The sequence below is a fragment of the Haemaphysalis longicornis genome, unplaced genomic scaffold (assembly GCF_048455015.1).
Source record: "Haemaphysalis longicornis isolate Haplotype H1 unplaced genomic scaffold, Haemaphysalis longicornis Haplotype H1 scaffold_23, whole genome shotgun sequence".
NCBI lineage: Eukaryota > Metazoa > Arthropoda > Arachnida > Ixodida > Ixodidae > Haemaphysalis > Haemaphysalis longicornis.
In genome coordinates this window covers 7,802,049-7,827,002 of record NW_027526306.1, presented here as the reverse complement: position 1 = coordinate 7,827,002, position 24,954 = coordinate 7,802,049, and the positions used below count along the sequence as shown (strand labels likewise).

The 24,954-nt window shown below is 46.7% G+C and overlaps 1 long non-coding RNA gene across 1 annotated transcript; it reads left to right on the top strand.

The window, feature by feature from the left end:
* Positions 1-1,695: 1,695 nt before the first annotated feature.
* LOC144172539 (uncharacterized) lies at positions 1,696-20,112 on the top strand. Its single transcript, XR_013323039.1, has 4 exons — positions 1,696-1,833; positions 9,868-9,935; positions 11,548-11,628; positions 19,853-20,112. It is a non-coding gene; the product is annotated as an uncharacterized LOC144172539 (long non-coding RNA).
* The last annotated feature ends 4,842 nt before the right edge of the window (positions 20,113-24,954 follow it).

Here is a 24,954-nt window from a genome sequence, read left to right as displayed (position 1 = left end):
CCATCTTGCTGCATGACGTCGAAGTCGTAGGTGGGGTAAGAGAAACACGTTCTGGTGCGTGATCTTCAATGTCAACGTTACCGTCGTTGGAAGCTAAGAGATCGTACCGGTTCGAAAGCGGGAGCCGTTGACAAAATTGGGAGTGGTTCGCACGCGTTCGCGGCTTAGTGTTACGATTTGTTGGACGCTTTCTTCTGTGATATCATGCTCATCAGACTTGCACAGTCCTCAACGCAATTTAAGGACAGCCTTCTTTTCAGTGGCCACGTTCGGGTTGGCTGGGGTCAGAGTAGGCGGCGTATTGGAGCAGGATGTAGGAATCTGACCCTGTTGAATGCATTGGTAACAAAATACTGGCCTCGTCTTGTAAGGCCGAGGGAGAAGGATGCATTCATTCTAGATGAATCGCACCGGCGGTTCTGGGCGGCAAAGAACATCTACGAGGCATGTACAACGACTGTGAGTGAGTGAGTGGTTTATTGATATAGAAAGTGGAAAAGGAGTGGACTGGGGTTATTTATGAACTCATTTGGGAGTTCACCAGCATACAACCAGTCCGTGAGAAGAGGAGAGGGGGAATGAAAGGAGATAGGTGATAACAAATGGGGACAGTGAAAATGGGAGAGAAAGAAAGATGAGGAGTGCGTAAGGCTGGTCGGCAGGCATTGGGCTACAGCCATTGGATGAGGTTGGTCTCCTCGAAGAAGGCCAGGACAAATCGGAATGCTTCCCGCCGCATTGAGCTGGGGCTCGCCGTGAAAAGCAGGTCCATTAGAGTGTGGCTGCGCAGCCCGAGATGCTGAAAATGCGGCCCGAAGCTGTTCTCACGGGGCATCGGGGTGGCGGCAGGAGCAGAGCAGGTGCTCCAGGGTCTCAGGCTCTGGGCAGTCTGCACATGTGGACGACGACCGGCGGCCTTGTCGGTGCAAGCGGGCTGCCACCACGTTGCAGCAATCGAGCAGCATGCGGAGGAGTATGGAGCGGGCGTTCCTGCTGATGCGGCCAGGCAGGACCTGGGCCACGAGGACGTGATGCGTTTCGCATGGGATAGTGTCCGGGAGCACGTCGGATATTCACAGGCATCGACGTCCGACACAACATAATGTCTTAAGTCGGGGGGAGACGGACATATGGGCGAGGTTTGAAAACTTATGGACTACCTATAGTGAAGCTAACCATACAAAAATTGGGTTGGTGTCTCGGTGAAAGGTGCAGCCATTGTGACCCTGAGAATGCGGACATGCTGATAGTGTTTGCAGGAAAGCTTTCGTCGTGATTTGACGGATGTTGACATTCTTCTTTGGTTTGATGCCAACCTTGAAGGAAGCTGGCTGCTTGTTTGTAGAGCTTGATTGAACGCCAGACGGATTTAGGCGGCAGGGCAGTTTATCGTCAGCGTGTACGTGGTTTCCTTTTGGAACGTCCACGGGGGAAGTAGCCGCCTCAGGCTGATGCCGCGCTAAATGGGGAGACTCGGCGCAGAAACGTTTGTCGTGATCTCCGCATAAATGCATGAGCCAATTTTCTGTTATATGCAGTATTGCATGAACACTTGGTGTTTGCAAAAAGTTGTGAAAGGTACTCTACAAACTACTACGCCTTTTGTAAAATTTACAGACAATAAGTGAAAGTAATGCCATGGCTAACGTCGTTCTTGTTCCAGTTTAAAAGCGGGCCTGGCGATAATATGTACCTAATGTACCGAAACTTTTACAACAATCGCAACCAAGGCGATAACATAAAGTGCACTATGGCCTCGAAAATATCTTTGAATGGAAGTTGTCACACTGCTCGGTACTGCACAAAGTGGTATAACATAACGTCCGGAAGTGGGTAAGTCTCTTTACTTACAGTGCAAGTCAAAGCGGAGCTGTATCTTCGGGGATATACGAATATTCATCAAACTATACATTTCATTGATCAGGAGCGGAAAGCCTTTATACACTTCAATACCTGTCGTGCTACCCCCTCCCCAACGCGTGGTTACGATTACGGAAAACCTTCTAAAATAAAGGAGTATGACGTATCAAGAAAACACAGAAGCCACTTTATTTCGCAATTTATTTAGGTTATTTCTTCCTGGAATGCCCAGAAATAATCTATCCTTGAGGCGAAGTTGTATAATAATTGGCCTTTTCCTGTGGAGACGTTTAGGGTCGCCTAACTGCCAGAAGAATAAGATTACTGCTAATAAAATAATGTTGGCATAATACAGCACAATCTACCTAGGGTTTAACTATAATGTGCTTTTAGATCGTGTTTTTTGAATTTGGACGCCGAATGCGCTACTCCAGCTTTTTAAACGAAAGGTTTGACGATTAAAATTTTTGCTTTGGCATGTTCTCCGTGGTTAGTGTTCTTAAATTACACAACCTAGCAGCCAGAAAGGGGTTTTGTTGCCGATTATGTTCTGCGTGACATTTTCAAGTTCGGCAGGAGAATTGCGATTTTTATTTGTGTTATATGGACATGGAACATAGCTATATCTGAATAATGATTAGTTAATGAGGGATCGCGATTGGTACTTTGAATTAAATATTTAGGACAAATTTTACCTGTCGAATTGGTGTCTCCCAGACAGCTTTTGAAAAGCTGGGCATGCTATTTTCGTTTTTGACCTTCTCGTTTATAATAGTAGGAATCTGCTCGGATCACTGCGAGTTTTTTCAAAAGATGATAGTCTTCTAATGCCCATGCAAGCGCAGCTGCCTCTTCTATCTCACCCACTCACCTTTCACACATTTCCCCTGCTGTATCGGTTAACCCGTTGAACGTTTTCTGGGTTCACGTTTGCCGCGTTAGCACTGCTGCGCCATCCCTCTTAATAGTCGGGACTTAGCACTGGAGACACGAGCGCCAAGGTCGGGTGACATTCTTGGGTGCAGCCCTTCGGCGGCTCCATCTGAGCTTTCGCGGCGGGGATGGCGGTGTAACCGAGCGAACGATGGGAAAACCGAAATGTGAAAGAAAGCAAAGGGGGAGACTGTGAGGAGAGGGTGGTTCGCCGTGGCGGCGTGATACGTTTCTCCGATACTCTTCTACGCTTGGGCACATAGTGGTAGAATGCGACGGTATCCATCTCACTCTACTTGAGGGAGATATTCGTCTTCCAGAAGCTGTAGGATTTAAGGGTAGCACACAGGGAGTTAACTTCAAGGATGTCGAGCCGACGAAAAGATTAGATTTCTCGTGGACGAAAAGCAGAGAGGGTAATATTGCCTCGGACAGCTACCACCTATAACAGAAGAAATAAGGGGGGGTACCACTAGCAATCATCATCGACATCATCATCGACCACCATCATCATCAAAGTGTGCGGGGGCAGTACGCTGTACCCGTACGAGATGCTCGCCTGCGCGAAGCTTGGCGAAAACATGGGGGCGGGGGGGGGGGGGGGGGGGCGAGTGCGCTTGACGATGATGGGTATTCGCTTCCTAAGACGTTCACGGTCCCTTCCTGAGGCGTACTTCGCACAGCCGAAAGCTTAAATTAACAGAGCAACTCCATCATATATAAGAAGTTTTTGTTCTGCGTCTGTTATAGACCACCCTTGGCTCGCACTGGTTTCTGCACGGACCTGAGGGATGCTCTTCATACCGCGCATAACATGTTTCCTAATCTTCCAGTTTTTCTTTTTGGAGATTTTAATTTTCCTGAAATCGACTGGTCCAACCCGTCCTATGTCATAAATGACAGGCTGAGTGAGTCATGCGATTTTTTAGCCGTGTGTTCTGAATTTTCGTTAACACAGCTCATAAGCGAACCAACTCGGGTAGCACCATCCGCGTCCAGCATATTAGATTTAGTGCTAACCGCATCACCCAATCTTGTGTCAAGTATAACCTACCTACCCGGAATTAGCTACCATTGCTTACTCAGCGTTACGTTAAGCTTACCGCACGCACATCACCTAATTCAAGAAAAACAATTCGTAATTATGCGAAAGCCAACTTTGGTGCCATTAACAACGCCCTGGAGGAATTTATTGACGCATATATGACACATTTTAATGAACGTTCGGTCGAACAAAACTGGTCTATTTACAAAAGGAAGCTCCATAGCTTAATTTGCACACACATTCCACGAAAAACCATCACCACAAATCGACATTACCCGTGGTATAACCAAACGCTAAAAAGACTTGCAAGCAAGAAACGCCGGTTGTTTCAAAGAGCACGATCATCAGGAAATCCTGAATCTTGGTCGAGGTTCGGCGAGCACACCAGGATGTTTAAACAAACTCTTAAAGAAGCTAAACACAAGTTTCATACCGTCACTTTGCCGTCGATGCTAACAAATAATCCAAAAAAATTTTGGAGCGTAGTAAACATGACCGACAAATCGGCAATATATTACATGACTCTGGATTAACTCTTTTGCCGCCCAGTCAGAGTGCCGACTTGCTTAACGAAACATTCAGGCAAGCTTTTTCTCCCATCAGTAATGAATGCTTACCAGAATACACTTGCCAAACTATGCTTCCAATGGATCCAATCACTTTTGACTTTGATGGGATTGTTAAAATAATTGATCGCCTCAAAATCTGTTCTTCTGCTGGACCGGATGATATTAACAGTAAAATACTAAAAAAATACTAACATTTACTCTGCTATTATTTTGTACAAAATATTTCAACAATAACTGGAGACTGGAATTCTACCCGAGGACTGGTTAATAGGTAAGGTGGTTCCACTTCACAAATCTGGCGATAAGCATGTGGCCAATAATTATCGACCAATATCTCTCACCAGTATTCCTTGCAAGATCATGGAGCACATCATAGTTTCACACTTAACGCGTTTCCTGGAATCATCGTCTTTTTTCACACCGGCACAACATGGATTTAGAAAGTTCTTTTCCTGTGAAACACAGCTATTGACATTTACTGATGATCTATTATCTATTCTAGACAAAGGTTCCGAAGTAGATTGCGTTTATTTAGACTTCAGTAAAGCCTTTGATAAAGTGCCGCATAACTTGCTTCTAACCAAATTGAAAGCCTTGAATATTGACGCTAACATACTAACATGGATAGAATACTTCCTTACTAATCGCTCCCAGTATGTCTTTGCTAACGATCACTGTTCTTCTTCCATATCTGTTACATCAGGAGTTCCCCAAGGATTCGTATTAGGACCTCTTCTGTTCCTAGTTTATATTAATGATTTAACTAATTCTATTACCTCCTCAATTAAACTTTTTGCTGATGACTGCTTAATTTACCGAGGAGTCAAAACTACTAATCATACCGTCTTACTACAGGCTGATCTTGACCACATCTTGGATTGGTGCATTAAATGGAAAATGAGTCTTAACCCAAATAAATGCAAAGTTATGCGGTTTTCGCGTCGAGCTGCGTCAGTTGCTCCCGCCTATAACATTCACAGCACTACACTATCGGTTGTTACCTCCTACAAATATCTTGGTGTACTCTTAACTTCTAATCTTATCTGGAATAAGCATGCAACGTACATTATATAAAATGCTAACCGCATGTTAGGTTATTTGAAACGAAATTTTAAAGCTGCAACGTCATCTGTAAAGCTTCTTCTGTATAATTCATTAGTCAGGTCTAAACTTGAGTATGCCGCACCAATCACACCAAATTACTAACGGAAGCACTTGAAGCGGTTCAAAACCGTGCAGCTCGCTTTATTACTGGTAATTATAACCGTCTAGCTAGTGTCACCGCAATGAAAAATGCATTATCACTACCCAATCTTGCATTGCGCCGCAAGGTAGCACGTCTTTCCCTATTCTTTAAAATTTATCATCTGAACACAGACCTAAAAAAATTCCCCGCATTTCCCCGAGGGGAAGAATGTGAAAGTGCGAATGCACGAGTTGAATTTGCGCGGTTCGGTAATGTTCGCGAAAGAGAGATCACACACACACACAACTACAAAGAAAGAAAGATGCATTTATTCACAGACACCTATTTGTGTTGTCGTTGTACTTGATTGCTAGAGCGGATCTCATCTTTGAAATTTCGTGTCAGTACTCCTTCAAGCAGGTGCATTAGCCCTTCTCACGCCCGATTCTTGCCCAATCCCCCACGTGGGTATGTGCCATGTCAGCGGCCAGGCAGCGCGCGCCCATCTCCCCCCGTTGCCAAGGAAGACGAGGAGATTCCTGGCCAATCCCCCACGTGGGTATGTGCTATGTCAGCGGCCAGGCTGCGCGCGCCCATCTCCACGTGCGCGGACATCGCCGGTGGACGCAGGTTCAGGGTCGCTTAAGAAGTGCATTGCACTTAAAAATATACTCCTAAACGCTCCCACTTACATTTCACGACGCATTGATCATTCTCGCAAGGTTGGCATTCCGCGTTGTCGCACGGCTGCATATTCCAACTCATTTATTCCTAACACAGCGTCAGAGTGGAACCACCTACCAGCATCAATTGCGCTTATCAACGATTTTGATGAATTCAAAAAACGTTTGAATGACCTGTATTCTATCAGCTGAGTGAAGTATTTCATTCCTTGTCCAATGTTTCATATGTTCCGCTACTGTACTTTGTCTTGTAATTCTTTTTCATGGGTCATCTGTTCACAGTAGCATTTACACTTTGTCATTGTCATGTCGTATTTGTTTTTGGTACGTGTTTCATTACGAGTATGAACACGCCTACAGATTTTTAGCTGTATCACTATCTTTTTTTCCTTTGCCTTGTACACGCGTTGCCAAGGCGTCTTATGTTTGCCATTTTTTGTTTGTGTTGTACTGCTCATGTACCACTCCCCTCAGTAATGCCCCTGGGGCCATGAGGGTATCTTGAATAAATAAATAAATAAATAAATAAATAAATAAATAAATAAATAAATAAATAAGCTGCTGCGGCGCCAGCAGAGGTTGCAACAGAGCGGTGGGAGTGGCTATCTACTTGCGTATGGGTTGGTTACCAATGCCCGTCGAAGTGCTTGGTATTTCTGATGAAGATGGCGAGGTATGTACCGCAAAGTTGAACAACCGCTCGCTGATAGTGGCCGTCTACCACGCTTACCAAAGACGTGGTGCACTTCCTGTTCCTCAGATTAGCCGACCATCGATCTACACCGATGTTACAGATGAGGCAATTTAATGTAGACATCAAGGGAAACAGCAATTTCCTACCACTCATGTGCGAGAACATTCTGTTCCTGTCCGTCGTAACGCCTACCAACGCTGTAACCCTTTCAGAATCAGCCACTGGTGCAGCAACTCCATCATATATAAGTCCACTTCTCTGGCCACAAGACCTCCTTGAGGACAATCAAGGACTGGGAAAGGGGGTTTCTTAAGGAATGACAAAATGCAGGAGTGAGTGAGTAAGTGAGTGAGTGAGTGAAAACTTTATTAAGACGTGCTTCAGGCGCTGATGGTTGAGCGCCCACCCGGTGGGGGGCCTCCTCTAGTCCGGGAAAGTGATGGCAAGTTCTTCTGCTGCCTCAATAGATGTCGTAGGAACTGTAGCAGCCGTCAGTTTTGTATCGGTAGTGCGTCGGTGGCGCTCGCGGCATAGGCGGGTTGTTGGTGGTACGGAGATGCATTCGTGTAACGAGTAAATTGAGAGGCTGGGAATCGTTGTGTAGGGGCTCGTATCCGGGCTTCTCGGCGTGGTTTGTTGTAAACGGGTTTCATATTCCTAGGAATGAGTGAGACTGTGGCGGAGTTTCGGATGGCTAGATGGATGCGGTGCCTCTGTTCGCATTTTGGGGGAGGCCTGTAGCCGAGCCGGGTAAGTGTAGCCTTGTATGTTGGCGTGAGCTTGAGCCGAGGGAGTTGCGAGATGCGATTAGCTTTTTCCAGTTCCTCCCATGTATTATGGACGTTGAGCTGTAGACGTTTTCTTGTTGCTGTTTTTGAAAGTAGTCCAAGGGCTTCCTTTAGGCTTGGCGTATGACGATGTTTAGCTTTCCCTTCTCCGAGGGTTGTAGGGCCAAGTACGGTGTCCCGTACGTAACCCGGGTAATGGGGATGGCGTGAATGATGCTCAGGGTGTCAGTTTCTTCTAGCCAAAATCCCTGATGGGAGACCCTGCGGATGAGATGCGTAAGTTGGTTTAAAGTCCGGTGCAAGGGAAGGATAGTCTGGGGGCCTGAGTTATTTTTTGGTATGGTGAGGCCTAGGTGTCTCAGGTGTGGGACATTGGGGATGGGTTCGTCATTAATGGTAAGCTCTGGATCTGGTACGGGATCTGGACGTTTCTTATATGTTTTTTTTGCACAGGGTTAAAAGGGGAGACTTCGGGGGCAAAATGGAGTCCTCGGGCGTGCAGCTATTGTTCTGTCACCTGAATGGCTGCTTAAAGTGCGTCTTGCTGGTCGTCCGGAGATGCATTGGAGACCCAGATCGTCAGGTCGTGCACGTATATAGCGTGGCGTAGGTTCGGAATGGGTTTTAGGGGGGTGGCAAGTCTTTCATGCTGACGTTGAAGAGTACTGGGGATACTACCGATCACTGTGGGGTGCTCTTCTGTATGGGTTGGAATGCGTTATGTCGAAGGTGTCCTATGCCCACTGTTGCTGTGCACTGGGTGAGGAATGAGACGAAGTATTGGAATGTGCGCTCGCCACAGTTTGTAGATGCGAGGCATTGAAGAATGGCTTGGTGCGAAACGTTGTCGAATGCCCCTAACAATGGAAGGCGAAGATAGATGTTTTACTGTGGTTATTAAGTTTGTCCACTGCTTCCTTCGTAAGCTGCAGTGGTATGTCTTGGGTTGAGCAAAATGTAAAAAAATAAACTTTTTCTGTTGCGATACATATATATGTGTCTGACATTCTTTTACTCAACATATTTTGCACAGTCAAAACAGCTAAACAGCTGCGCCCAAAGTTTGCATTAGGGACCATCGTAATCGCCAGCCTATTTGTTTTGTGGTTAACAGACATTTTCAAAGTATTTCTTTTTATTGTGTTTTGGTAAAACTCCATCATATATCAACTTTTAATTAAAGAACTGCAAACACTAGCTATGTATTCACTTCCTCAGTATGTGTAGTGTGATCGTTTTGCTGAACAATAATGACAAAACTGAAACACATTTCAAGTTAACTAGACTGAAAAATGTTTCGGCTATACGAACCCCTTGTTAAAAAATTCATTTTAACTTTTGGCCGGGCGGCTGAATCGAGGGACAGACAGGCATACACACAGACGTACATACAGACCAAAAGTTTCGCATGTGAGCAGCCAAGAAATACTGTCGTTTTTAAAACTTTGTCTGGCTTTTCATTCTTTGGAGCAGTAACAGTTTTTCCAGTGTATTTTGGTTACTAACACCGCCTATTTTGACCCGCGTGCCAAGACAAATATTTTAAAGGGAGACGGTATTGTGTATACTTAGGACGACAGGGTAAGAAAGGGAAGAAAATTTTACCAACTTTCACAGAAAGTGGGCAATTTGCGTCTCGATGTATTGATCGAGGTTATACTTATAACAGGGGCCGTCACACAGACCTAAAATTATAACGAATTTGTAGTTGTGAGATAAGGCGCATTTCGCCGCTGACTCGTCTCCTGAAAATCGCCGATTAAAGCGCGAGTAACTCTTTTTATATGTGCTTACAATTTTTATATGTGCTTACAATGCAATTTTTTATATTTACTCGGTTTTCTCCAGTTGCCACAAGAAAAAAAATGGTATTTTAGTTTCACCGTAAACCCGGTATTTCAAAAAGATGTCGGTACCAATTACTTTGAACGTCCTTATAACCGAGCAGTGCCGTTCCTGCCCTGTGGATCACAAATATAGAGAAACGTTTGAATACGTTTATGAAATACATGATGTGTGGTCGTCCCCGACTGCGCATAGAAAGTGTACAGTTCCTTGCGAAGTTTTTCGACCATTACAAATTGACGATTCATCTTGTCTTTCCTGCAGATATAACATTACATCGGAGTATGATACAAACGGTGATATCCTAACAGCAACACAGCACTACGGCGAAGGTGGGGCGTTTATTTTGCGGAAAATATCTTTAATGGGACTGTATAAAGACAGCTCTCCCACGTTTAGATGTTCTATGCAGTAAAATTGTGGGAAATGAGTTTGCGTGTTCTTTATTACTGCCTTTTCCAACGTACAGTGCCCGGACAGTTTTTTTTGTGGTAGTTGCGATCTTGAGGCTTTATTTAATTAGCAAGTTTATGCGAAGTTAATTTATGAAATGCAAAACGAATGAGTCACCATGATTGCTTTAGGGGAATATAAGCTGCCTTAAAAATACTGGTCAAAGTGGTATCCGTCAAAATTAACCCTTAAATTGTGTTTATAAGATAAAATTTCTCGCAGTTACGCCAGGCGAGTTCTTCCTGGTAAGCGAATTTCCTCCAGTACAGTAAATAAAAACAACTGAGCAGTTATTCCTAGTTTCAGTTAGGACAGTCGTTGCGGTAAAACGCTTACTAAAGCTTAGTTCTGCTCTAAAGACTCACTCAAAAACTTTTCTCTGATGAAATTGCGGCTGCTTGGATTGGAAATAATTTCATAAAATAATTATGGCATTCAGAGAGAATATTAAGATGCGCTCGCTCCAGTTACCAATATTATACCAAACAACGTAATCGTTGCTAAAAAGTACAGCAGCAGTTCAGTTAAGTTAGACGGTACAAACTATTCATAATTCCAACCATGCACATGGGCCCCCCGTGTTTAACGATTTTGTTTGTACGGTGTTCCAAGTTTTCCTGTGTTTCTCCAATATACAAACTATTTCCTAGTTTAAACATATGTGTTGGGCGAAACAACTTCTTTGTAAGTATATCAAACGCACAAAGTTGATAAAAGTCAAGTTCTTCTACGATTGCAAGCAGCGTTTGAACTTTATCTTGCTAGAAACAAGAATATAAGAATAGGGATGGAAAGGATTGTGCTCCATAGGAATTAGGCGTGACTTATATACATGCACTTCTTCAGAACAAAGTACTGCTGCAACCAAGCATGTTTATTCAGCATAAGTTTTGCGCAGTGTAGTTGCACACAAGGGAATGTTCAGACACAGCAATAATTTTTTGGCTTTGTATGTTCGCGCTGATTTATTTTACTCTTCAAAAGACATCCTTACTTGTTTTGGATTCGTAATATTTCCCGAATTTAAATAGGGGGAAGCACTATTGGAGTATCAGCAGAAAATAGCAGCGTCATTTGCGTTTGCATCTTTTCGAGCACGGAGGCATCGACATAGTTGCTCCACTCCAGTGTAATGCGGTATGTGTAATGTGGGGAATAGGGCTATCAAATTTTTAGAGGTTGTCAGCTAGAGATTGCCCAGACTTGAATTATCGCGCAGAGTAAAGCAGCGTTGCATTTACGTGAGATGATGCAAAAAAATCACTATATAACGCATAGCGCTACTCAACACATTGTCACGAATGGATTTGAAGTTACAAAAGGTGAAACAACACAACCAAAAGGTTTCTGTAAGCCACCGTTGCCGCGGTAGAGTCCACACATATTGGTTACAAACAAGCCCCTCTTCCAACCCTGGGATGAAAAATGCAGGAAGAAGGTTGTCGCTAAACGCGCGTTGAGAACACTAAATAGCATTCGTGCTCATTACAGGACGCACTGTCATCGCCAAGTACCAGTTTCTGTTCACGGACGGCCACTGCTCGGTTGTACAAACGCCGCACTGGGATGCAGGTAAAGTGGCTGTTTGTCTTTTTTCAACCATTTGTGTTGGCTGCGATTTTTAGTCGATATATTTTGCCAATCATATTGAATCCCACAAGATTTTAAAATCTTCCACTTGCAGGTGACACTTAACTCAGCCCGGCGTATTCGGCTAAGCGTTCTAAAATTTCATTATCCATTCACCTTAGGATTCTCAACTAACTGCGGTTTGAACAGTTGGATACTTGCTATTATACATATATTATAACCAGCAGAGGAAGCAAGAAAACCAACATATCGGCCAAGCTGGTCGTTTATTCCTAATTCTGGTGTTACTCCTGGGGGAAATTATGGGAAGGAAGTGGACAAGCAAGTGGGTTATACAGGTGCCGGTAGGTGGCCTGGTCACCAGGGATTTTCGAACTTAGCGCCATATTAGGGCGTGTTGTTTAAAGCTCAAAGTAACTGAACAATAGAAATGGTATAATCCGAATTGCTTCCAGTGCAGTGGTCACGACAATTAACGCTCTATCTGATTCATTTTGAGCGTGTTGCTATATTAGGTTGTTGGCGTTTCAATTTGCGAAAGCCAGAGGAGCTTTTGCGGTGAAGAGTTCTGCAACGGTATCGTGATTTTTGCAGTAACCATGTAGGAACTTTGGTTATTTATCAGTTCAATTTAACAAGGACGTTTTTTGTGCCTTATTACGCACAAAATCCCACATTGTCCACCCTTCTGTGCTTGGATCCATGCTACCCTAGCAGGCGTGTATATACAATCACAAATCTCTTAACAGCAGACTGTAGCGCAAGGTGCTGCTCTCTATGAAGTCAATGAACTCTATCGCCTATAGTGCCGTGGCGCTGGCCACACCTCTTTACGCTCTCTCTTTACCTTTCCCTTCTTTTACTGCTTTTCGTCTTTTTTCCCATTGTTCCCCTTCCCCACGTCAAGGAAAGCAAAATAGGCCACAGCCTGGTTGACATTCCTGCCTTTCCTTTACCTTTATTCCTTCCTTCTTAGCAAGCGCAAGCTCTGTGTGGCTTTTTGAGTGCGCGCGACAAAATGCGCGTCAGTATGCTAGGTGGGTGTTTGTCAGAGCGTGTCCGATTGATTCGTGCATTGTGTCGCCACGAAAGACGTTTCGACTTCTGGTGGAGCGCCCATTCTGCCGGCTGTATGGTCGGCCACACACGTACCGAAATAAAGCCGGACCACAGGAGGCTTACAATGCAGAATGCAGAGCCAAATGACACTGAACTGTGCTAGGCCCTTGTGCGTTGCTGCCATGCTACGGTAATCTTCAAAACAAAGGACGCAGAGCGCTTCAAGCGGTTATGAAGCGAGCGACCAGCTAGCATGCAGCAAAATCCAACACCCTGTGCTTTTGTTCCAGTAGAACTTTCCACGTACAGTCGGAGTGTGACTGATTACCCTTAACCACACGAGAATGCCAGTCCTGAATGTGTCAGAAGCATCCAGTTTTTTTCTCGTCATAGGTGTGTTAGTGTCCGCCCCCCCCCCCCCCCTTGTTTTTGCCACCATTCAGGTTTTTTCACTACCATTCTGCCTCTTTTTTACGCAAACTGAACCAGCAGAATTAGAGAAGAGGGACATAAAATGAAAAAAAGGTGGGGAAGCAAGCAGCATCCTCACCTGAACCAGATTATATGCAGTGTAATGTATCGGAATGTGCAGTCATCGACAAACGAGATGCGAGGGTAAAAATATGAACCCGAGCACAGAAATAGCGCGATTTCTTTCCGTAAAATACAAATTTTCGCGTGACTGCATTACAGTAACAGAAATTGAAAAGATGTCTTCGCAAATATACTACTCGCCCGCCATTATTTTATCTCCACTATCTATATTCATTGGTTTTGCTGTTCGTATTCATATTTTCGGGTTCTCATTTCATTTGTCTATAACTCAACAGCCACGTGTCCCATCTCTATTTACTGAAAATAAAATAGAAGGGTAGACCAGGGGCTGCGACGTGCCGGTGATACAGTGGTTGTTCTATTTAGAAATGGTAATGCGAGAAAGAGGAAGCAGCTCGGGCTAGAGTTGCTCACCCCAACGCGGGCACCGTTTATGATGATCTGATCGGTGCCACAATGATGATAATCCATACAGTTTCTACATCTTCCCCGGACACAAAGAAGCCGTGGTCAGTCCGCGACACGTTACCAGGTTACGTTCGTTCCTGTCCGATCCGGTGAGGTAGACAGACGGGGAGACTACGACAGGTGCTGTCCTTTGAAAACACGCCAGAGTGTCGGTGCAGACGAAGCAGCCAGGCTGAAATGTGGAGCCCGTCTTCGATGGTCTTGTAGACTGATGGGGACTTCCTCGGGGTTTTCACGGTGGCTTCAAAACAGTTTCTTGAAGGCACTCTTTCGCAGGTTCTCCACTCTCACAGTCGATTGTCGTTATCGGATGCTGTCTTGATCTTCGAATGGGGCTGCCTTGTACTCTTGGCTCTCGAGTGCGTTCTCCGGTACCCACAGCTGCATCCTTCGTTGCTTCTCTTGTATAAGCATCTTGATCGCTCTCTAAAGGGCTGTGCATCTCTGGTCTATACGTTGAAAATATGTGCGGCTCGTCTTGCACTTTCTATTTCTCAGGATAAGCATTCGTGGTTTTACGCTAGTAAATATGGCATAAGGAGCTGCAAGTAGCATGGTTACGGCACTAGGTGAGCAGCCTGTCTCGCTCCGGGTCTAGCTGGGAACTCTTCAAACGAGCGCAAATGCAAGACATCTTTGGTTTGAGGGTCACGTGGCCCCAACGAATATTTCATCTTCTCATTTTATGCTTGTGGTAGAACATGTGAAGCAATCACAGTTCCTGTCAAAAGGCTTCCTCATCACGATTTTTAAAATCATGTGGGTCATACGACTGTGTAGTTAATGTAAAAAACGTGCTGGAGGTTTTCGATAAATTCATTGTCTCGATGAATTCGCAGAGTTCAATTGTTTCACATTTTTCGTCTTTCAATCTGTGAAATAACCGAATTATAGCATGCATGATTTTAGCTTTATATTCTACGGTAGTTGCAAAATCCTCGTATACAGTCGAACACGGATATATCGAACTCCAAGGGGATCGCGAAATAGTTCGATATATGAAAAATTCGATATAAAAACAATGGGCTCTGAGACATCACCTATGGCGGACGATCACTTACCGATCGTCGCATTCAAGATTGACAACTAATTCCGCACTCAGGACGCAACAGGACGCTTTATTTCCGTGAAAAAAAATCGCAGATCTTCGCCTGCTTCTTCGTACTGGAAATGAAATTAAAGACGCTGGTCTCGATCTTCTCAAGGCTGCACAACTAAAAAATTCCAGCAGTACGCTGCGCCTTCGCACACCATGCACAACACGCACGCAAAAGAACAATGCGCACGTACCACAAGAACTTTGAAGGTAACAATTCCAAGGCTCTCTGAACGGACTCCGACAAAGCGCTCGCGATGGTCATCTCCGAGAGAAACAGTGATCTCCGAAAGGTGCGGGACAACTCGCCAAACAGCAGCAAAATGCAAAAGAAGGAGGCTGCCAGCGCCTTCGTTCCCTCTTCCCTTTCCCTCGACGACATCGGGGGAAGACAGACCCTGAGAGAGAGAAAAAAAAAACTTTTTTGACAAGCCGGGGAACGTACGCAGCCGCAAAAAAGAAAGGACGTGCGCAGTCGGGGCATCCTAGCGTCACTAATAAGCGTAGCTTATTTAGTGACGCTAGGGCATCCCTACCTGGCATTGTCACATTTTCCGAGCATTCGGGCTTGTGTGCCTAGAGAGATTTAGCATACCGGGCTCCGTCCGCTAACGCTACGGCGGCCGGTAGCGTGGCCCGACTGTGCAAGCGCAAATTCGTTCCGGTAGGGAGGATTAGTTCCGCAAGCCGTTCTTCGCCATGCCCGCGCATTCTTCCACATCCTCCTCAACCTCAATCGGGGGTGCAGCGACCGCCGAAGAGCACCTTCGAGCTCGCGCGGCGTTCGATATACGCAATGTTGGGAAAAATACGGTTCGATATAAACGTACGAATTCCTATACTTTTACACAAAATTTTCAAGGGGATAATTTATGAGTTCGATATAGACAATAATTCGATATAGCCGTGTTCGATATATCCGTGCTCGACTGTAAATGATTGATGTCGATAAATTGATAAATTTCCTCGTTTAACAATCTTAATCCAATTTCAGCTTTCCGTTACAGGCGCAGAAAGCTCGTCAACACATGCCAAACATCACTGCTTATACCGGACTAGCCAAAAACTGCGTTTGCTTCTTTGAACAGTGGTCGAGCTATTATCCTCTCTTTTTTACTTTTTATCGTCAGTTTGTGATAGTGCATCCTAGACAGAGCGAAACTCAAATCCTGTTGCATACGAAGCACGCCTTTCGTCGCGCGATGCGCTGCAGCATTCCTCTCCCGGTTTATGAAATCGCTGCCCTTCGAGGGAAATTATAGGAGGTGAGGATTCGTCGTCGTCTCATATGCCAACCAAGTTGGTCGGGTTTGAATGGCACCCCTGGTTTTGTCAATTACAGCGGTTCGTGGTCCCCATCCAGGAGTCCTACTTCAAAAGGCCGAAGGTTGGAAGACTCCAAATCACAGATGGGTCTTTATCCCGCGTTTCGGCACAGAAATGTAAAATAGGAGGAGGCACCAAGGGCCGCGACATCCCGGGGATACGGTGGTTGTTCTAGTTTCCAATGACGTTGAAAGAAAGACGAAGAAGCTCGAACTAGAACTGCTCACGCGAATGTGGGCACCGATGATGAGGATCTCATCGGTGCAGCGATGATGACCATTCACGATTTCGACACTGAATATTTAGAATGCAAACAAAGCTGTTTTTGTTGGGATAAAAAAGCAGACTTCGTGCAGTGGCCTCAAGTGTCGCGGGCACTCCAACAACGTTGCGGGTTCAAATCCTGGCAGGCTCGTAGTTTTTTTCTGTGTGGTTTTTCCTGGCATGGTCTGCGCATCTGATTAGCGATTTGAAAAAAAAATTTGATTGAACTGTGGAACTACCACTTAAAACCTCAATACGCCATTGATTTTATTTATTCAATTTTGAACTTGTGCTTACACTTAGAAAAGCCAATTGCACTTCCAGAGGAAGGAGGAAGAAGTACTGATGTGTGTATTTTGAAAAATTGGCATGTCTTTAATGGAAAAGGCATAGCTTCCTCCCATCCGTTTAAAAAAATACAAGGTAGGTGTTGGAAGGTGGAGGGAAATGTAGGACTGCGGTCGGCCGCCAGACCCGCAACATGGCGATTGGCAGCACTGCTTATCCCAAGAAATGAAGGAACAGCCTTTATAAGGACAAAAACGGTTCTAGGCCATCAGGGGAAACAGCGAAAGTGGTTTAATTGTTTTGTACAATTGTATGCAGAATCCAGAAAACGGACAGTCGTGGCCCCAAACCCATTCTACTCTTCCTAGACCGCCCATGCTACCTCTTACGCTGTACTTGTCTAATTGATATTTGCAGGGTCGCGTAGAAGTACTCTGGGAAAGGGGGCAGTCGAATGCACGACACACGCAAACAAAGCCCTGAGCCGGATCGTCCAACCCTGGGTTGCTTTTTAACAGCAGAGTTGTTTAAGCTTTTAGTTATGGCGTGGAGTGTTATCAGGAAACTCTCTAGCCGAGTGCACGCGAGCGTGCGCTTCGTGAGGACCACGGGGCGTCGTCCAGGCTTGGGCGTGGGCTTGCGCTACGTAATAAGCTCAAAAAAAAATTGCGAGAGCACGTGAGCGTGCGCCTCGTGAGGAGCACCTGGCGTCGGCCAGCTCGACCTTCGAGAACACTCTGTCCATCGCTCGTGGCGTGATCTCTCGCGTGCTGTATTCCTCGTCAATTCACGTGCGGTCGCGCTTGAAGTGGGGAGATCACACGCCCAGTTTGCGAAGCCTGTTCCCGCAAGTTCCAGCGCGTTCTAATGCGGTTCACGTTAGTAGAGATATGAAAGCCTGTGGGAAACACTATCTGGGCCTGCCAGTCGCAGAGAACTTTCATCCGCAAGTTAGGAAATCCATCCATTAGAGGTGCAACAGCCGGGTCTCCGACGAAGGAAGAGGGGCCAGTAGCTGTGCCGTTTCTCCAGCCCTGCACCACTAGTGCAAGCTGCGTCAATATCTTTGTTACGGTTATAAATGTGTAGAACCGATAGGAATAACGGAGTGCAAGCTACTACTACTGCGTGTGGACGCGCTTGCATGGCGTCACCACAACACGGCCAAGCTCAACATTGGCGAGAACCAGAGGGAAATTAGGCAATATTTAAGTGAAAGTCGTTTCGGAACGCATGTACGGGGTCACTTCAAGAAATTTGGAGGCGATTCTTTACTCGTTCGCTCACATATTTTAGACTGCTATATTACGTACCAACACAAGTGATCACCACTTCCGCGCGGTGACTCTGACGGGGTCGGTATCTCGGCTTGATCTTTCGGCATGCTGTGCAACCGTAAAAATGGCGACGGCTTAGCTCAGATAACCGTGGATATGCAAAGCAAAAGCTTAGCTTAGTCTGGCTGAGTCTTGCTTTCGCTTGGTTAACCTTTGATTTAGCTGTATTGTCGGCCACGTCTCAAAGCCTTCCGTGCGACGCTCACAGAAGGAGGCCGGGCGAACGCGGCGTTCATTCATGGCGAACGCACCGTTCCCGGGCGCGAGGCGAATTACGTTGCCCGAAGCGACCCAGCGCCGCATGCATAGGAAGCTGCGGAAGTGGTGGGCTGTCTCGGCCGCAGCGGCGGTGGCGACAGCTGTCGGCGCCCGCAGGCGCCAATAGCGGTCCCGGCGAATCACACGATGCGCTTCGAGGGGTGTGTCGCCGGGGGTGTGTCTCCGGTCAAAAGGTGAGTTATCTTCGTGATGTTCTTTTCCCCTGGGCTTCTCCTCCAAGCCGCAGCAGCGCTGAGGATCTCACCCCGGGTATCTTCAACCGACAAACTCAGCGTCTGATGCTAAAACTATACATTTATTTACAGCCCGGCGGGCGGCTCGGAAACAGTGCTCGCGCGGAGCCCAAAGACGGCGGGCCGAGTTCTCCTGCGCCCGGACCGCGTCTCTTGTTCATCGTCCCCTCCTCTTGCCGCTGGGGGCCAGGGAAGAGGGAAAAGCGAGTCAACCCCATGTGGTGGCCATTAGCGCATCCGGTGTGAGCAGGCGCGACCTTCCTCAGAATGCACGGCGTTTCAAGGCGGCGCGCGACACGTGCGTTTCATTTGTGCGCTGCTCGTCCCACGGCCCGCGCCAGTTGGTGCGTCGAAGCGCCCGACAGGTGACCTTGCGGATCCTCCACAAATCGCTGGACAGAAGTAGTAAAGCTTTGCTTTAAAATGCCGCCCCCTTCCTCTTTTCAGCCCTTCCAACCATGAGCGGAGGGCGGCATTCATAAGCAGAATGAGAAATGAAAATACCGCGCAAACGGAACGCAGAGAGTTAGATGGCCTCGTCCCAAAAGGATGCTTGCGACGCGGTACTGTCGCTGTAGCAGACGCGCGCAACGGGGCGTTTTTGCAGACTGCACCGAGAGGCGAGGGATCATGCGAAATATCCGAGCGAAGCGCTGGACAGGGGCCGGAAGAAAGGCGAAAGGAAGGGGAAATGCGTAGCAAACCAAAAGGCTCTGTTTTGATTTGCAGTACCTCCTTTAATACTCATCGCTCTAACAAAAGGAAGGGAATTACTAGAACATCGACTCATCTGAAACAGCGAACACCCATGTATCGGCAAAGCCTCTTTCAGAGTTTCTTTAAGTGCCTCGAGGAGCGTTTTCGTCGATTTTCTTCTATCGCAAAGCTTTATATCAGGGTTTCCCTTAAAATGACTCTAAAGGGCCAGCGATTAGCAAATGAAGGTACAATCTTTCGAGAGTTCAGACGAGGCTCATGTGTGTGCGAAAGAACGGCTGGTGCTGGCTAAGGTATACAACAAAGGTCTTGTCCATCTCATGTTTTCGGCCCCTTAATGTGGTCGAGATCCTTAAACTGCCTATTTTTTGGCACAACGGGGTCATGGTATGTCTGCCTTATACATGAGGCTTTACAAACAGATAGATATTCACTGAACTGCCTGTGCGCATACTGGCTTTCAAGTGGATGTTTGGGGTAAGTGTATGCATATTTCAAAAATTATTACTTTTGTTGACATATTTTCCGCAGTTCTTAACTTTTGCAATATTCAAGGTTCACATTGTAGGAAATTTCTTTTTCAGCCGCCCAGACGGAAGGGTGCAGCTCAGCTTGTGAGATGTGGGTGCGAGAAGGAAGTACGTCAAGCTGGAGCAAAACATGCGATGACGTATACGCCAGCAAGTGCGGTAACCGTCAAATAAGAATATACAACGAAACATACTGCCAGAAAATTCGCCTGCTGCAATGTTACGATGATGGAGTTTTCCCTGGCACGTACGACTTCTTTCCTAGTGGTCACAGTCCGGCGAGTTCCGCAAAAATGTACGGACCAATAAAATAAAATGGAAATAAATTAAAACAACGCGCGTGGGATTGTTACTGCTTACCGTATAGGGAATAATGAAACACGTTTTGAGGTTGTGCACAAACTGTACGGAAACACGAAAAGGGAGAGACACAAACAAGCGTTGCAGTGTTTGTTTGTGTCTCGCAAATGGAAAGCGCTTGTTTGTGTCTGTCCCTTTTCGTGCTTTCGTACAGCTTGCGCGCTGTTACCCGCCATGGAACAGTACCACCTCGCCCCGCTTAAAACACTTCTGAGCTTGCTACTGACAGCCTAAAGCCAAGTGGAACACGCAAGAGCATTTGTCATCTATGTACACCCAAGATCAGAAGTTTACGGACCACGAAAGCAGCAATTTTGAGTTATTTCTTTGCCGCGCGTCAGCCCGGAATACTATGTGCGGTAGTTTTCATTAGTTGAGTACAAATACGCCATCTCGCATGTCTTTGACAGTTTGTCGGGCTTGTATAGGAACCTAAAATGGCCATTTCCCTGGTCCAGAAACTTTTGATCGTGGCTGTAGGTTATTGCGCAGGTGGCAATCCCAGAGCTGAAGTGTACCTAAATTTCGCAGGACGAGATGCTACTTACTGTTAAACCAAGCAAAATGTCCAACGGCTAGGCTATAGGACACATTTTTCCAAGCTCCCGTGCAATAAATATTGCGGTTTTCGGCAGATATTTTGATTTCCGCGATATTATTCATTCCGCCTATTGCGTTTGTTAATCACATCATCAACAGAAACACAACTTTAGTTGAATTCGAAGACACTTTTTCGGGAAACAATAGGTAAAAGTTGCTCTTAAATAGTTCCGTTCTTACAGGCACGGCGACTTCGCAGAAAACCAGCTTGCGTTGCTAGATAAAATCTTTAGAAGACAGCGCAGTGGCGCCTGCGTAGGAGACACAAACGTCGGTATAGTTCTCACATCGCCCGCGATGTTTGTGGCATTTGCACGCGGACTGTGGTGCAGTAATGCAACTGCACTCTCCCGTCAGCACCTACGAGATGCATGCTCAAGCTGAGGTGATTACCACAATTGTCCCAGTCTTTATCTACTTATATTTCCCGCCATTCAAGAGATACTGTCAGCATCAAAATCAATCCGTGTAGTGGAAGGCGGGATGGGAGGCGGCGATTATTATATTTTATATCTGTATTCCACCTTGGGTGACGAAATAAGTGGCTGAGGATGCGGGCTTGATTCCCGGCAACGGCGGCCGCTTTGCTGATTGAGGAGAGAAGCAATCGCGCCCGTGTGTTCGAGATTTTGACACGCGTTAAAGATCCCCAGGTGGTCAAAATTAATCCGGAGCCTCCACTAGTGCGCGCCTCATCGCCTGCGTTGCGTCGGCGCGTTAAATTGTATAATGAAGCGCAACGGATAGCTGAAGTTAACCCTTTCAGCCGTGGAATTTTTATTTCAAGCAAAAAGTGGTCTTCAGTGTGTTTTCTTGAACTTCTTTGGACCACGCTAGCTTTGAAACAAACAGTTGAGTAGTAGTGTTGCGTGTAGGGAACGGGTAGCCAGAAGTGATGGAAAATGGCAAGTGTATATTTATTAAGGCGAACTTCTGCCACAAAAGAGAGCAAGCAGAAACGTGATCGAATGCGAGACTTTCTCTCCGCTCTGCCGAATCTGATCAGCGTTCTCCATGCGGGCCGTTGGAAGCATACAGTTTCATACAATAACAACTAGAGAGGAATCTGGCGCTGCGATCGACCCCCTCAATGGGCGTGATGGGTAGTTCTGGTTTGGGATTGGAATTCGATGGGTTGCAGAAGTTACTATGGATTCGAATATGCAGACAGTTTCGCTTTCGTTTTCGATTTACATGAACGCATTTGCCTACGCTGGGTGTTGAAAAAAGTATCACAAATACGTTTCTCCTTGAACTGCATGCCGCGCGCACACTGACGCCGGCCTGCGTGGAATGTTTTATAACCGGAGTTTCGAATTGGGTGGCTTATCAATCCATTGCTGGCACAGCGAGTGCTAAAACACAAATGACGGCGCTCTGTGCGGCAAAGTTGTCTGCGAATTAGGAGATGGTGCGAGATGCGGCGCTGCTCATTCGGCAGAGCAATGTATTGTCGAGCTGACGACGGTTGCGAATCGCTTGGAATAGCCACACCTTTCTTGCGAACGCCGGCTCCTACGGCGTAGACCAGCAGTATCGGCGGCTGATAGGAACGCAGCTTGATGAACGTCACTAATTCAGGCAAGAATAACTTCGCCAAAGGTAATCGGTTTCTTTTTTTATGAGCACACAACTTTTCTTAGTATTACAAACTACCAGCGCCGAAACCTTTAGAACTAGTTTTTAAAGAAGTCCGCGTCCTGCTGCAGTTGGCGGCAAATGGCAAACCTGCTCCACAAACCTCCTGAACGCTTCGTACGCTTTTTATTTAAACGCTCCGTTTTATTTCGTACAAAAACAGCGTTTGGTCACTAACGTTCTTGTTTGCCATGTAATTTGGAAACAACGAACCGGGTAATAAGACAATAAGAGCTTTCTTTTTGTCAAAAAACAGAATTTGCGCAGCCATAGGCCCGTTTGGATCCTACGCAATCCGGTTCCAGAACTATCATTCCCATTCAAGCGTAAACGCCGCCGCCGTGTTCGCGCTGACACTAGCGCCAGTTTCCCCTCTAGTTATTATTGTATGAAACTGTATGGTTGGAAGAGCTCTCCTCCACGCACGACGCTAACACTTCGTTGTCGTCGTCGTCTTGATAGCTCCACTCCATAGCAAACGCTCTCTTGATATTTGCCCCCATCAGTGAAGAGCATCATCCCGATGCTTATGACAGTAGCCCAGGAAAAAAAAAAAACGTAGTGCCTGTTGAGTAGTGTTTTCTTTGTCGAAAACAGTACGGAAAACCACAGGCGTGAACTTGCCTTTAGATATTAGCGAGTTCCCGCTCGACTGCGCGTAACTTAACGGGGCGGCTGGTGCCGCGCGCGCAGAAGATCTCCAAGGAACCATGCGAACAGTTTGGGGTTCACTTGAAGAACTGTTTATTATACGCACAGGTATACACTACTGAAAGAGGGTAAGGGCACGAACAAAGAGGAGAGTCTCGGTGCCTCAAATGGCGATGGTTGGCGTCGGTTCGTCTGTAAGCGCGCACACATATAAACACACGTCGCTCGCTGGCGCCACACCGTCCGGGGTCTGTGGCATGGTGTCGGATGCGCCGCATGGTGTAAACAGCGGCCGCTTTTTGTTCCGATCCTCGTCTTCGGTTACTTGATCCGGGGCCTCCAAAGTCCTCCTGAGCTCTTCCCCGTCAGCGACGTGTAAACTTTAGACACGCCTTCCGAGAACGGAGGAATTCTTAACAGTGCCCTTCCACTCTGTGAAGAAGTAAGATTTGCGAAGCTCGGCGCAGTCCACGGAGTGCACGAAACAAACCGTTTTTTGTAATTCGCAATAGAGCATACTTCCTAGCAATTAGCTGAACGAAACTTGGAAGGACACCAGCTTCATTCTAGCAAAACAAAAAAAAAAAAAACATGGCTCAGTCTTCTTTCCTGCCGCATCGAAGGCATCTTACGGTCTCTGTAACACACCAGTCCACTGCGCTCGACCACAGAGGATGCTGGACAGGTCGCAAAGGGCCGTTTTACGTCGATATTTACACCTACCGGCAGCACAACAGCCATGTCATCAGCGAAGACATGAAGCATATAGCTGCGTGTACACGCCCTGCCCGCCCTACACTTTCTACTCGTACACGAAAAAACCGGCAACTGGTGATAAGCGTGTGCTTAGGCGCGAAATACACCGGCGAAAATGTCGCTCGGAAAGCCTTTCAATCTGAAGAACGATGGGCTCACGTTGGCGTTCCAAGCGGGCGTGTTGGTTTACATTCGAGCGGGCTTGACAGCTGCTACATGAGGTGGAATTCAACGCGGCAAGGCTGACGCCGCCAAGTTCCGCGACAGCAGCACGCCGTCGTTTAGACGCCAATTCGCGCTTCTGTTGACTCTCCGCAATCATCTTGTCACGGCGCTACCACCGTTATCAACCTATTTCGCAACTTGTGAAAGAGGCTTCGGGGGTGGCGAGGGGAATAACAGTTATGAAAGCGGTGTCGGCGGTGGCGGGGAGGAGCATAGACGCGCTGCCGAGTAAATCGGCTTCACCGGAATGAATACTTGGGGAGGGGGGGGTAGTAAGACATTCTGATTGATTGATTGTAGGGTTTAACGCGCCGACGCAACGAAGGCGATGAGGCGCGCCGTAGTGGAGGGCTCCGGATTAATTTTGACCACCTGGGGATCTTTAACGAGCGCCGAAAGCTCGTACACACGGGCGTTTTTGCTTTTCGCCTCCATCAGAAAAGCGGCCGCCGCGGCCGGGAATTGAACCCGCGACCTCGTGCTCAGCAGCGCAACAGTAAGACATTCTGCTTCGCAGCAAAACACCATCGGTGGTTTGGACACTCTTAAATGCGACGGTGTAAAACACCGCCTTATCTTGAGTAATAGGGTTCCATCCAGGTCACATGAACAACTTCAGGTGGAAGCTTACGACGTGCTGCGGGCACAGTGCCAATCAGAATGGCTTCGTAAGACACGTCGCTCAACTGACGTTTGCTACGGTCCGAACTACCGTCCCAGCAGCCCTTCAGAAAGCCCTCGGCGACCAACACGACTCCACACCCACACCTGGTAATCTTGTTAGAAGTCTACCTGTATACGCGGAGATTATAACGGCTGGCGATTATAACGCTGTTGATTTCTTACGCTCACGCAATCGAGTTGCCGTGCTTATTCGGCTTGCTGTATGAACCCTTTAGCACCTTCATCGTTGTTGTCGCTTTCGG